The sequence below is a fragment of the Papio anubis genome, chromosome X (assembly GCF_008728515.1).
Source record: "Papio anubis isolate 15944 chromosome X, Panubis1.0, whole genome shotgun sequence".
Taxonomy (NCBI): Eukaryota; Metazoa; Chordata; class Mammalia; order Primates; family Cercopithecidae; genus Papio; species Papio anubis.
In genome coordinates, this window is record NC_044996.1 from 4,087,536 (window position 1) to 4,101,705 (window position 14,170).

The window sequence follows — 14,170 nt, forward strand, 5'->3', positions numbered from 1 at the left end:
AGAGAGAGAGAGGGAGGAGATTTTGTGTGTGTGTGTGTGTATGTGTATATATATGTGAAGAGATAGAGAGAGGGAGAGATTGTAAGGAATTGATTCACATGATTCCTAGTGGAGAAATCCCAAAATCTGCAGTCAGCAAGCTGGAAATCCAGGAGAGCTGTTGTATAGTACCAGTCCAAAGGCCAACAGACTTGACACCCAAGAAGAATCAATGTTTCAGTCCAAGTCTGAAGGTCAGAAAAGACCAATGTCCCAATTCGGCAATCAAGCAGAAAGAGCTCCCTCTTGCTCAGCCTTTTTGTTCTATCCAGGCCTCCAACTGATTGGATGAGGTCCACCCATATTAGGGAGCACAATTTGCTTTACTCAGTCTGTCAAGTCATGCGGTTTTTAAAAATTGACAAATACTAATTGTACATATTCTTGGGGTACAGTGATGTCTCAATACATATAATGTATAGTGATCAGATCAGGGTAATTTTGTATCCTTTAACAAATCTCTGTATACCTCTCCCTTCCCCCTACCCTTCCCAGCCTCCATTTGTTGGGTGTAGTGACATGCACCTGTAGTCCCAGCTACTCAGGAGGCTGAGGCAGGAGGATTGCTCGAGTCAGGAGTTCTGGTCCAATCTGGGCAACATAGCAAGACTCCCACCTGTTTTTAAAAAAATACAGATTAAAAACACTCTGATAGATACACCCAGAAATAATATTTGCCCAGACCAAATGTCTGGGCACCCCCACCCTACTCCATGGCCAAGTCAAGGTAACACATAATATTAACCAGCATAATATTTCTACGAAGTAGGAATTATTGCATGTATCACTATACTAGACCCCCTATAGCTTAGAGCCTGTCAGAATTACACAAATTAGAAAATCCTAAGCCAATCACCTGTTCTGCCTTCCCTTTCAGGGCCTTCCATGAGCTGTTCTTTGTTTATCTAACCTCAGCCCGCAATGTACACCTATATTTTGAAAACATGGGAAGCACAACTTATGAGAAGGGAGGCCCTGACTAGACACAGTGTCTGCTTTGAACCATTACCAGCTGAAGTGTCCAGTGTTCTTACTCATGGCATTGCCCCACTCACTTTCAGAAGAGAGAAGGAAATCCAAATAACACTGCACCCTAGTGCTGGGCTCTACAGCTTATGATGTCATTTGCATATGCCATCACTCTGTGAGTTGCAACAATCAATAGGCATTATTATCTTCATTTCAGAGATGAGCAGCCTGAGGTCCAAAAAAGGACAGTGACTTGCTCAAAGTCACACGACTAAGAAATGATGGAGCCAGGACCCTCTTTTCAATGACTTCAGCCAATATCCTTTATTCCCTTGCTTCACTGTCCACACTCTACTTCATCTCATCCCCAAAATGGCCACACCTGGGCTGACTTCACTGTTGCGTTTCTCACTCCTACAGCAGCATCATGGAGTGCTACTAGAAAAACTCACCTGGCCATGCAGGTCCTCCCACTAAAGATTTGACCCATTTGCTCCCAGGCACCTTCTCAAGACCACCATCTATCAATTATGGTCTCATTCTCTTGTCTGGCTTTTTCTCCTTAGCATCCAAACCTGCTAACCAATCCACATACTCCACTTAAAAAACAAAACAAAACAAAACAAAAAAAAACAAAAAACCCTTTTCTGAATCCTGTATCTCACTCTAGGTACTGTCATACCTCTTTCCTTTCTCAACAAAGTTTATTGAGAAAAATCATTACTGGTCATTGCCTCCTTTCCCTCACTTCCCGTTCATGGTTTAATCAATTGCAATTTTGGGTACAACCTCCATATTTATCCCTGAAACTGTTCTTAAGGCCAAATTCAATGGGCACATGTCAATTATCATCTTATTGGTCCTGACAGCAACGTTTAGTCAGGTTAACCTTCAATCTTGAAAGTCTCTCTTTGGCCTTTGCTTCCAGGACTCAACTCTTGCCTCATTTTCCTTCTGCTTCTCTTGTGGTTTCTTTTTAGTCTCTTGCTCAGACTTGTCCTCTGTCTACTCCAACAAAATATGTAGCTATCCAGCTGTGAAGCAGTCTTGAGCAGTAGAGAGTGCCCCATCACCAGGAGAGTTCAGTCAGAGGTTACCTAAGTATCTGTGTAGAGACATCATAGAAGAAATTCCTACACCAAGTGTTAACTTCAATTAAATGAACTTTAAAGTTCTTTCCAACCCTAAAATTGTATAAGTCTACATATGCTGAGTGCCAAGTAAGAGGTCTGGTGAAAGAAATGCTATCAGAATTCAAAGGTGGGGGGGAAAATATTTTTAAAAATGAGTTATCCCATTTAAATTTGCTTGAATAACACTATGGCCATAAAAGATCACCCAGTAATAGGACAATGGCTGCTATTCATTTTTCTAACCCAAGGACTTATTTGTCTTTGATGTTGAGATATCACTACTCGAACCTGGGCCTACCTGAAGGGTAAGAGGGCAGAAATGGAGAGAATCTTCCACTCTTTAACGTGTATCCTCATTCTCAAGCCTTTCCGACACTCGGGTCTTTCTCATCACCTCCACCACCACACAAAATCTTTTATGGATTACAAAATCTGTAATCCATGAAAGAATTACAAGTGCCCTCTAGAGCTTTGGTGTCCATCTCTGGAAAACTGTTGTAGCTTAAGTTTTTATCTCCTATCTTTCAAGAATAGATTTCTCTTTGGCGTCAGACTGCTTTTCTGATGTTATTCAGAGATTTGGATATAATTTATATTTGGAATTTGGGTCATATTCCTGCTTCAGTTACCTTAATAATAGAATTGCTGTTTAAAAATTGTAATCATATTTCTAGAATTAAAATTACAAGTTGATTTTACATCCCTGAATTCTGAACTCTGGCACCTTGAGCTGGGTAAGGCTATCATTTTCTAACATTATTTTCAGTAGTCATAGCTGTGGGGTTTGCAGGTCATCCTTTTACTATAAAGCAACAAAATCACAATCTTACAGCTGGAAGTTTTAGAGTAAATTATTATCTGTATTCTGGATGCTCTTAGAGACATTTCAGTGTCTTTAAATAATTGTCTTTGGGTGTATCATCCAGTTTCTATTATTGTCATCTGTGGGAGGGTTTACATGACTACTTCACCCTTTTGACATTACCATTCCTAGGTCATTTAGGGCTGACGAAACAGAGACCTACATGGCTCTCAATTAAAAGCACAGAAGTGGGGAGAGGCGCTGCCGCCACTGCGGCCAAGCCAAGCGAGCGCAGTCGGGCGGGCGAGAAGAAGCTGCAGGACCGAGCTGGGGGGCAGCAGGGAGAGAGCGCCCACCACCTTCCCTTCCCTCCTCGATGTGATCGGGGGCGTCCCGGCCTCCGCCTCCGCAGCCGCTGGTGGAGGGAGAGCCGGGGGCCCTTGCTTCGGAGTTGGGGCCCAGCAGTCCTCAAGGAGAGAGCCTAAGACCGCGGCAGTTGCTAGCTGAGTTAAACCCATCCACAGTAATGGCCGTGGCCTTACCCAGGACCCTGGGGAAGTTGCAGCTGTATAGAATATTACAAAAAGCCAATCTGCTTTCTTATTTTGATGCCTTTATCCAACAAGGTGATGATGATGTCCAGCAACTCTGTGAAGCAGGAAAAGTGGAGTTTTTGGAAATCATGGCACTCGTGGGCATGGTTAGCAAGCCCCTCCATGTTAGAAGGCTACAGAAGGCTTTGAGAGACTGGGTCACAAACCCTGGACTTTTCAATCACTTGCTGACTTCCCTTCCTGTCAGTAGCATACCCATCTAAACTGCCAGAGGGATCACTGACATGGCTGGGAATATCCTGCAGTAGTTATGAAAGGAGTTTAGCAATGCCTGGGAACCTCAATTTAAAATCCCCAATTTTACCACCCAATGTTTTTACCACCCAGTTTCCCCAATTTTGCCACCACCTGTGTGCAGAGCTTGGGACAGGGGAAGTCAGATGTGGTTGGGAGCCTAGCACTGCAGGATGCTGGTAAATCCAGACTCTGGCAAGGCCATGCCACCAAGAGTGAGCACAGCCTCTCCCCAGCAGACCTGGGCTCCCACATGTCCCCAAAGGAGAGCAGCGAGGCACTGGATGCTGCTGCTGTGCTCTCAGTGGCCGAGTGTGTGGAGCGGATGGTCCCCACACTGCTGAAGAGTGACTTGAACAAAGTGGAAGAGCCGCTAAAAAACAACAGAAGTTGGCCAAAATGATTGGTCACATCTTTGAGATGAACGATAATGATCCACACAAAGAGGAGGAAATTTGGAAATACAGTGAGTATATGGCAGATTTGACTCAAAGAGGAAGGATGGAAAACATCTCATGCTTCATGAGCTCACTGTTAATGAAACGGCTGCTCAACTCTGTGTGAAGGATAATGCTCTGCTGACAAGAAGAGATGAGCTTTTTACCTTGGCTAGGCAGATTTCTCAAGAAGTCACCTATAAATATACTTACAGAACCACCAAGTCAAAATGTGGAGAAAGAGATGAATTATCCTTGTAGAGGATTAAAGTGGAGAATGAGTTTCCAGATTTCCAGGATTCTGTGCAAACGCTCTTCCAGCAGGCTAGAGCTAAGAGTGAAGAACTCACAGCTCTTAGTTCACAGCAGCCTGAAAAGGTGATGGCAAAGCAGATGGAGTTCCTCTGCAACCAAGCTGGCTGTGAGAGATTGCAGCATGCCAAGAGGAGGCTGTCTGCAGGGCTTTACAGGCAGAGCTCAGAAGAGTACAGTCCTAATGACTTGACTTCCGATAACTCAGATGGACAAGGAGAAAGACTTTTGAATCTCCAAATGCCTAATTTACAGAACAGACAACCCCATCATATTGTGGTGGATGGGAAGCTGAGCAGACTTTATCCCAGTGAGGCAAAGTCCCACTCATCAGAGAGCCTTGGGATTTTAAAAGACTACCCACACTCAGCTTTTACCTTAGAAAAGAAAGTCATCAAAACAGACCCTGAAGATTCAAGATACCATTCTCTGGAAATGGAATCAGATTTAAGGATAATACTCCATCACAGAAATAAGCCTTAATAACCAGTGTTGCCTCATTCAGCTCAAACAGATTTCATAGTCAAAGCAAAAGGACTGGTACAGTAGCCTGCAGAAACCAGGAAGATAAAACAACAGCCACAAAAGAGAAAATCAAAAGAGTGTTGCAATCTATAACAATAACATTGATTCATTCACATTCCTGTGTTGAGTCATTCTATATGGAAAGGCTTACAAATCAATATTGCAAGCATTCATTATTTAAGAATGTGCAATGTATTTGTGTAATTTATAGAAGTGAAATCTAGATGTTCAGTCTTGTTTGGTTCAATAGATGTGGATACAGTTTATTTTACTTGAAATTTTGTTGTCTACTTTGTGTGTTTAATGTAAATATATGTCAGAGTTTAGAATCTTTGCCCGCAGTTGTGAAAAAGAAAGCTTAAGTGATGTACTTGTTGGCAAGATTGCAATGATTATGGAAAAATAGAAAGCAAATACTTAATTTAAGCCAAGGAAAATATTGTGGATTTAATATTTGACAAAACTGATTTTTGTTTTACAAGAAATGTGTAGCATTCACTCATATAATATCTGGTTATCAATGCACGTTTACACAATAAATACTTGAGTGGAGGAAAGTTAAAAAGATGAGCAATAGAGTAGAAAATATCTCTCTTAAACTAGTTGACCTAGATTGTATTAACAGCTACTTAAAATGTATCAAAGAAAGCTACTACATAGACAGATAAATTGAACTAAGTGTACCCATGTATAAAAGCTTTGACTTAAGCATTGATATTTCAGAATGTGTTAAATAGATTAAGACATAGTAAGTTAACCCTACATGTTATAAAGATGGTGACTGTTAACAAAGGCTATAACAGATTAAGTACTGTTTATATCCAGTAAGTCTTCTCTATGTAGAGAAGACAGAGAGACTAGATGCTTTCACTAGGGAATGTCTCCCCACCCAGCCATCACAAGTGTGGACAATCACTGCATCCACATTTGTAGGCATATTTCTATGGAAGTTTAGTTGACATCTATATTCATTATTTATTTTATGATTTCATTTTTCTACACCTTTGAGATTTGTGAATGCAGTTTTTTCTTAAAATTCATTTTAACTTGACAGTACGTTTTTAATTCCCCCAATTTAATTAATGGACTTTGTGCATACATATGAGAGTGTGCTTAGAGGTTTATAATGTACTCGCATACTTATGAGAATTTCACACTGGAATTCATAATGGTAAAAAATCAAATACATCTGCCAACATACGTTTTTTCTGTTGGTTTAAGAGAAGATGGCCGGGTGCGGTGGCTCACTCCTGTAATTCCAGCACTTTGGGAGGCTGAGGCAGGTGGATCGCCTGAGGTCGTGAGTTCAAGACCAGCCTGACCAACATGGGGAGACCCCGTCTCTACTAAAAACACAAAGTTAGCCAGGCGTGGTGGCACACGCCTGTGGTCCCAGCTACTTGGGAGGCTGAGGCAGGAGAATTGCTTGAACCCGGGAGGCAGAGGTTGCGGTGAGCTGAGATTGCGCCATTGTACTCCAGCCTGGGCAACAAGAGGGAAACTCCGTCTCAAAAAAAAAAAAACCAAAACAAAACAAACCTGACAGCTTCACCTACTTCCTACAGATTCATCTAAACCCACATATTGTTGAGAAGAGTGTATATTGACTTAGAGTGTGTATGGTTTTTTAGTTCTGCTCTAGATCATAACTGTGTACAAAATATAATCTGTGTAAGTCATAATCTGTTACACTAAAATTTGTCAGTCAAATGTTAGATGAAATGTCTGCACTGTAATCTCAGATCACTGTCACATATATAAACTGCTTCTTCATTTTAATTTGTGGAAGAACTTTACAGTAGGAAACACCAGTAAACAACTTTTATACTGTTAAATGGCTTTTTTCCCTTCCTAAATGTTTTAATTGTACCATAGTGTTTTGCTCACTGAAGAAGCTTCTTATGGACCTTGCAACTTTGTTGCTAGCTTGAGGTTGATTATTGTGGTTGTATTGTTCACTGCATGTAGAAATACTATGAGTATGATTTCAATAGACTGTTCAGTTTTTAATGTTAGCCATAGCACCGGTTAGTATCTCAGTGGTTTCATGAAACGTTTCCTGTATTAGAATCTATTTTGAAACATTTATTTGTGTGTGTGTGTGTGTGTCTTAGGGTCAAGTTTGTAAATTTTAATAAGCCACAATTTTAAAACATGCAGTAATCTTCCAACTTCCAATATTTATCCATTCCTTGTGGACCCACAAATTGCATCTTTAAATTCATAATACCTTTCCTTAAGTATCATATGCTTCCGGTTGTTCAAGCTTAGTGATGAGGTGGAAGCACAAGAGAAATTTCAGTAGAATATAGTTTTTATTTTGTAAACACTAATGTATTAAACTTGTAATACATTAAAGCAAATAATATATTTTTATTTGAATTGTATATATGAATTGGATGTTATAACTAGTTGATTTTTTTTCATTTCGTTAGAGGTATTTTCACTGAACAAAGTCAATTGGTTACCTCAGTATTAGGGCCAATATAGTCCAAGGGACCGTTTCTCCCTGAGTTCCTAACACTTTATTATGCGATGTCCACGTTTTTTGTTTGTTTGCTTGTTTGTTTGAGATGGAGTCTCGCTCTGTCACCCAGGCTGGAGTGTAGTGGCGCGATCCTGGCTCACTGAAGGCTCCGCCTCCCGGGTTCACGCCATTCTCCTGCCTCAGCCTCCCGAGTAGCTGCGACTACAGGCGCCTGCCACCATGCCCGGCTAATTTTTTGTATTTTTTAGTAGAGACGGGGTTTCACCGTGTTAGATAGGATGGTCTCGATCTCCTGACCTTGTCATCCGCCCGCCTCGGCCTCCCAAAGTGCTGGGATTACAGGCGTGAGCCACTGCACCCAGTCTAATTTTTTAGACTCTTCAAGCTGTTGGTGAGGTGGGAGGAGTGCACTTGCTTCCTGTTCCTTTGGCAATAAAGATTTTCTGTGCCCCCCAACCCCCAAAAAAGCATAGGAGGACCATCCCCAAGTAAGAGGGATGCACCAGAGTTTGGTTAAGTTTTATTAAAACTTCAGCTGAGTCCCAAGCACTAAGGTGATCAACACTTCACTCTATCAGACTGAGAGGAAATAGGACAATTATATGGTTCTCTTATACAGTAGAAATAAGAAGAAGTAGAAAGACATGTGACCTATAATCAAGGAAAAAGCATACAATGCAAGCAGACTCAACATTGCATGAAAGACACAAGCCTTCTCCTCTATTTTCAGACAAAAAGAAAGTTGATTTGTGAAAAAGTGAAGATTACTGGAAATGGAACATATGAAAGTAAACATAAAATTCATTTATGTCTTCGTTTGTGACTATATGACTGAATGCACTGGCTTTTTTGCTGACTGCCAGCTGAGTCATCTTCATGTCTTAGGGGCCACCTGCAGTTCCCAGCTTTTTCCCATGTGGGCTTTCTCGTCATGGCTGCTTACTTCATCAAATCAGCAAGAGGGATTTCTTACCTCACAGAGGACCCAGTACCTCTTTTAAAGGCTTTTAGCTAGTTAAATGAGGCTCATCCACTGTAATTTCCTTTTTTGATTAACCCAAAGTCAACTGATTTACAACCTTAACTACACCTGAAAAATCTCTCACCTTTGTTATATTCTATTGACTAGGAGCTAGCCAAAGGTTCCACCCACACTCAAGGGGAAAAGATCATAGAGGGCATGAACACAAGGGTAGGGGAACCTTGGGACCCATCATAGAATTTTGCCTACCATAGTTAGTATTTATATACAGAGCAAGCCTCCAGGAGGTTAGGCAAAGAATAGCTACTGAGGAAATAAATATTACTGAGAAAGAAACAACTGGACAACTACTAAAACTCACATAAGACTGTAAGAAACTTAGGTGTCAACCAATCAGAATGTATAGACATCATTGAACATCCAGGACATTCCAGTAGAGATCCCAGAGAGACCACACTTTAGGAGTAGGGAACAACTATCTCAAGGGTAAAAGTTATTCTAGACCCACTCCAACAAAAATATAAGCCTCAAAAGGATCAAGCTGATGCACAGTAAATTGTCTGCTAAAATAAAATTTAATACAATTAAAGAATATTACAAAATGCAGACATTCAAAAACATACCACTCCAGCCTGGCCAATATAGTGAAATCCCTTCTCTACTAAAAATACAAAAATTAGCCAGGCATGGTGGCATGTGCTTGTAGTCCCAGCTACTCGGGAAGCTGAGGCAGGAGAATTGCTTGAACTCAGGAGGTGGAGGTTGCAGCGAGCTGAGTTCGTGCCACTGCACACCAGCCCAGGCGACAGTACAAGACTCCATCTCAAAACAAACAAACAAACAAACAAACAAACAAACAAACAAAAACATACCACTAATAATGTCCATCATACAGTCCAAATTTTTTAGCTATGGGTATTTCTGTTTCACCCATAGGAAATAACTGATGTAAGAGTAGCTATCTCACAACAAACAACTGTAAAACTAGACAAAATAAATGAAACAACTGCTTTCAGACATTGTACAAGAAGCAAAGCAGGACAGTGATCCGAGACAGTAGGGGAACTAATGAGGCGAGCCCTATATTTACCCAGGCTTTTTGCTTCAAGGCAATTGCCAGACTGCAACAAAGGGAGGGAGAACCCAAGTAGATCTTGGAAATTTTGCTGAATAAAAACACAACAGTCTGTAAATAAAGACAATAAAATCCAGACATTTAACATCATAATTTCCATAATGTGTGTCACCTCATTAAAATAAACCATTACCAGGAGAAAAATCAGTCAATATAAACAAGGAGAAAGAACCATCAGAAAAGATAAGAAGCAACAGAGCCTTGCACTCAAACAGGACGAGGAAGTGTACTGGTTACCACTAGCATTATTGTAAATGCTGAAGATTCATGGGGTATTAGGTAGAGTACACACAAAAAAAGTCTTGTCTCAGTAGGGATAATTAGGTCTAGATTGACCATAGTTTAAGTCCCACTTAACAAATTCCAAAATAAGACCCAAAAGTAGCAAATTGTTTCCAAGTAACTCAATTGCATTCCAGAACAAAGCTCAAGATTTATAGGAATGCAAAAATATCCAGCATCCAAAAGGTTAAATTTGCAAGGCTTGTCATAAACCAAAGATCACAAGGTGTGCAGAGAAGTAAATATATATATATATTTACACATATATATGCCATGATGTGAGCTAAATAAATAAAGCAAACTCAGAACTGACAAAGATGTTAAAATTAGCAGACGAGAGCAATAAAACAGTTATTATGACTGTATTCCATATATTCAATACCTTAAATTTATACATTTATAAATTTAAGGGCCAAATCAAACTTCTAATAATGGAAACTAGAGTATGTAAAATATGATTAGCTGAATGTGGTTAACAATAGATTTGACATTGCAGAATAAAAGATAAATGAAGTTGAGGATGTAGCAAAGAAACTACCCACAATTATGCACAAAGATAATTAAAGTTAATAAATAGAACAATAAAGAGCTGTGGGATAACTTCAAGTAGCCTAATATAGGTGTAATTTGAGTACCCACAGGAAACAAGAGAAGGGAGTAACGGAAAAGTATTTTAAGAAATGATGGCCAGATATGTTGACTCTCGTCTGTAATCCCAAAACTTTGGGAGGCTGAGGCTGGAGGATCACTTGAGGTCAGGAGTTCGAGACCAGCTTGGCCAACATACGGAAACCCCGTCTCTACTAAAAATACAAAAATTAGCCGGGCATGATGGCGCACACCTGTAATCTCAGTTACTCAGGAGGCTAAGGCAGGAGAATTGCTTGAACCCGGGAGACAGAGGTTGCAGTGAGCCAAAATCATACCACCACACTCCAGCCTGGTTGACAAAGTGAGACTCCATTTCCAAAAGAAAAATGAAACAATGGCCAAAATTTTTCCAAATTTGATAAATATTATAAATATAGATTCAAGAAGCTCAGTGAAGTCCAAGCACAAGAAGCATGAGGAAAACTATGGCTGCATTTAATTATAACACATCATAATTAAATGGCTCAAGACCAGTGACATAGAGAAAGTTTTAAAAGCAGCTGGAAAAATAGACACATCATATTCAGAGGAACAAAGATAAGGGTGATAAAATATTTCTTATAAGGTATAATGCAAGTGAGAAGATAGTGGAGTGACATCTTTAAATTGCAGAAAGAAAAAACTGTCAACCTAGAATTGCATGTCCAGGGGAAAAAATTTTCGAACATGATGGCAAAAGAAAGCATTTTTCAGACATATAAATATTGAAAGAATTCATCACTAGCAGATGCACATTACAACAAATGCAACTCTTTCTTGTAGAAAGAAAATGCCAGATGGAATATGGATTTATACAAAGACATGAAGATCATCAAAAATAGTAACTACATGGCTACATACCTGAGATTCTTTTCTTATGCAAATACCTTTAAGAGATGTTTTAAATCAACTTTTAAAACAAAAATAATAGCAATACAGTGAAGGTATTTGTATTAGTCTGTTCTCACGCTGCTAATAAAGACATACTTGAGACTGGATAATTTATAAAGAAAACAAGTTTAATGGGCTCACAGTTCCACATGGCTGGGGAGGCCTCACAATCATGACAGAAGGTGAAGGAAGAGCAAAGGCATGTCTTACATGGTGTCAGGCAAGAGGGCTTGTGTAGGGGAAACTCCCCTTTATAAAACCATCAGATCTCGTGAGATTTATTCACTATCATGAGAACAGCATGGGAAAGACCCACCTCCATGATTCAATTACCTCCCATCGAGTCCCTTCCATGACACGTGGGAATTATGGGAGCTACAACTCAAGATGAGACTTGGGTGGGGACACAGCCAAACCATATCAGTGTTAAAACATCTAAACAAGTAAAATGTATGACAACAATATTCCAAAGGACAGGGCAGGGCAGAAATGGAAGTTACTATCTTCAGCTTTTTATACTATACTTGAAGAGGAATAATGGCACTTGAAGGTAGAATCTGATAAGTTAAATATGAGTACTATAAACCCTGAAAAAACAACAGTTATAGCTAATATACCAACAAATATAAAATGAAAATTTTAAATGTATTGGATTCATTCAAACTGAATAGAAAAAGTGGAACATGGAAACAAAGAGCAAATGGGATAAGTATAGAATAAATAACAAGCAAGATTACATATTTAAACCTAAATATATCAATAATCACGTTAAAAGTAAATATTCTAAATACCTCAATTAAGAGGCAGAGATTGCCAAAGTGCATTAAAAAAATCAAGACCTAACTGTATGCTGTTTACACACACCTTAAATATAAGACACAAATAGGCTTAAAGTAAAAGGGTAGAATAAATATACCATAATGCTAACAAAAAGAAAGCTAAAGTGGCTATATTAATATCAGTCAAAATAGATTGCAGAGCAAAGAACATCACCAAGAATAAGGAAATTCATTTCATAGTAATAAAGGGCAGATTTATCAAAACAGCATAAAGATCCTAGACATGTATGCACCTAACAACAAAGCTTTGAAACAACGCAAAACAGATAGAGCTTCACAAGAAAATAAGTAATCCACAACTATAGTAAAAAATTTAAATATCTTTCCCTCAAGAATTGATAGAACAAGTAAACAGAAATTTAGTAAAGCTATAGATGCAAACACTCTGGAAAAAGTTTTAGCAAATCTACTCCAACAATATAAGAATAATAAATCATTACCAAGTGGGGCTTATCTCAGGAATTCAAGGTGAGTTTAACATTCAAAAATATATCAATACAATTCACCATATTAACAAACAAACAAAATTCATATGATCATCTCATAGACACAGAAAGAGCATTTGGTAAAATCTAACATCAATTACTGTTAGAAACAGTCAGCAAAGTAGGAAAAAAAGCTATAGTGTTCAGTATTCGAGACACTGTGTTATTGGCATAATGATTGAAATATAAATCAAAGGAACAGATAGGGCACAGAACACAATGATGTTTGACAAAGGTATCAAGAAAATTCAGTAGAGTACAAAAATCTTTTCAACAAACTTGGCTGAAACAGTTGGATATCCACATTCAAAACAATGAAATCAGACCCTTACCTCACATTATACACAAAAATCAACTCAAAATGGATCATAGAACAAAATGTAATAGATAAAATTGTAAAACTCTTGGAAGAAAACACAAGTGTAAATATTTATGATTTGGGGTAAGCCAAATCCTTCTTAGATATGATACCAAAAACACAAGTGACAAACAAAAAAGTAAATAAATTTAGATTTTATCAAAATTTAAAACCTTTGTGTTTTAAAGACACCATCATGTTTTAACAGTACCTGGGATCTGTTTTAATCTGGCATGGTAAGACATGCCAAAATAGAGACGACAATCTTGAAGGAATAAGTTTATACTCACAGATCTCTAGAAATAGGAGGCACAGAATGCCACATGGTGGGTCCACACGGGGAAGCACAGAGTTGGTCAGGAGCCTAGCAAAAACATGTGCACTTATAAGGAACGGGTTTGAATAATTCAATAATTTCAACAAGATCTGGGGCATAGGGGCTGTCCCTTTTCTGGTACTTGGCCCTGGGTTGACAAGGGCAGGGGAATAGTGGCTTGGAGTATAAAAGCCTGATAAAGAAGTTTGAGGGCAGGAGCTCTGGAGTGATTGGTTTGTATCTGGAAAGCACATTCACAGGTTTACTATCTCCAGGAATTGGCTAGCCCTGAGAGGAGCAGTCCTGCCACAGTCAGCAAGAGCCCAAGATGCCAAAGCTTCAAAAATACACAAAATAAAAAAGCATGATTAATACATAATAACAAAGTAAAAAGACTACCCATGGAACTGGAGACATGATTGCAAATCATGTACTTGGCAAAAGACTTGTATCTATAATATTTAAAGAACTCTTACCTGTTAGTAAGAATAAAAATGATAGCCCAATTTTAGACAAACAATTTGAATAGACACTTCACCAAAAATACAGCAATGGCAGATAAGAACATGAAAACATGTTCAACCTCATTGGTCTTCAAGGAAATGCAAATTAAAAACACAACGAGATACTGTTACACAACTCTTAGGATGACCATAATAAAAAAGAAAGTTAATAACAAGCATTAGTAAGAATGCCAAG

At 39.0% G+C, this 14,170-nt stretch overlaps 1 pseudogene; it reads left to right on the forward strand.

Moving 5' to 3' along the window:
* The first annotated feature begins 3,378 nt into the window (after window positions 1–3,378).
* LOC101022924 lies at window positions 3,379–6,346 on the forward strand (annotated as a pseudogene).
* Window positions 6,347–14,170: the final 7,824 nt, after the last annotated feature.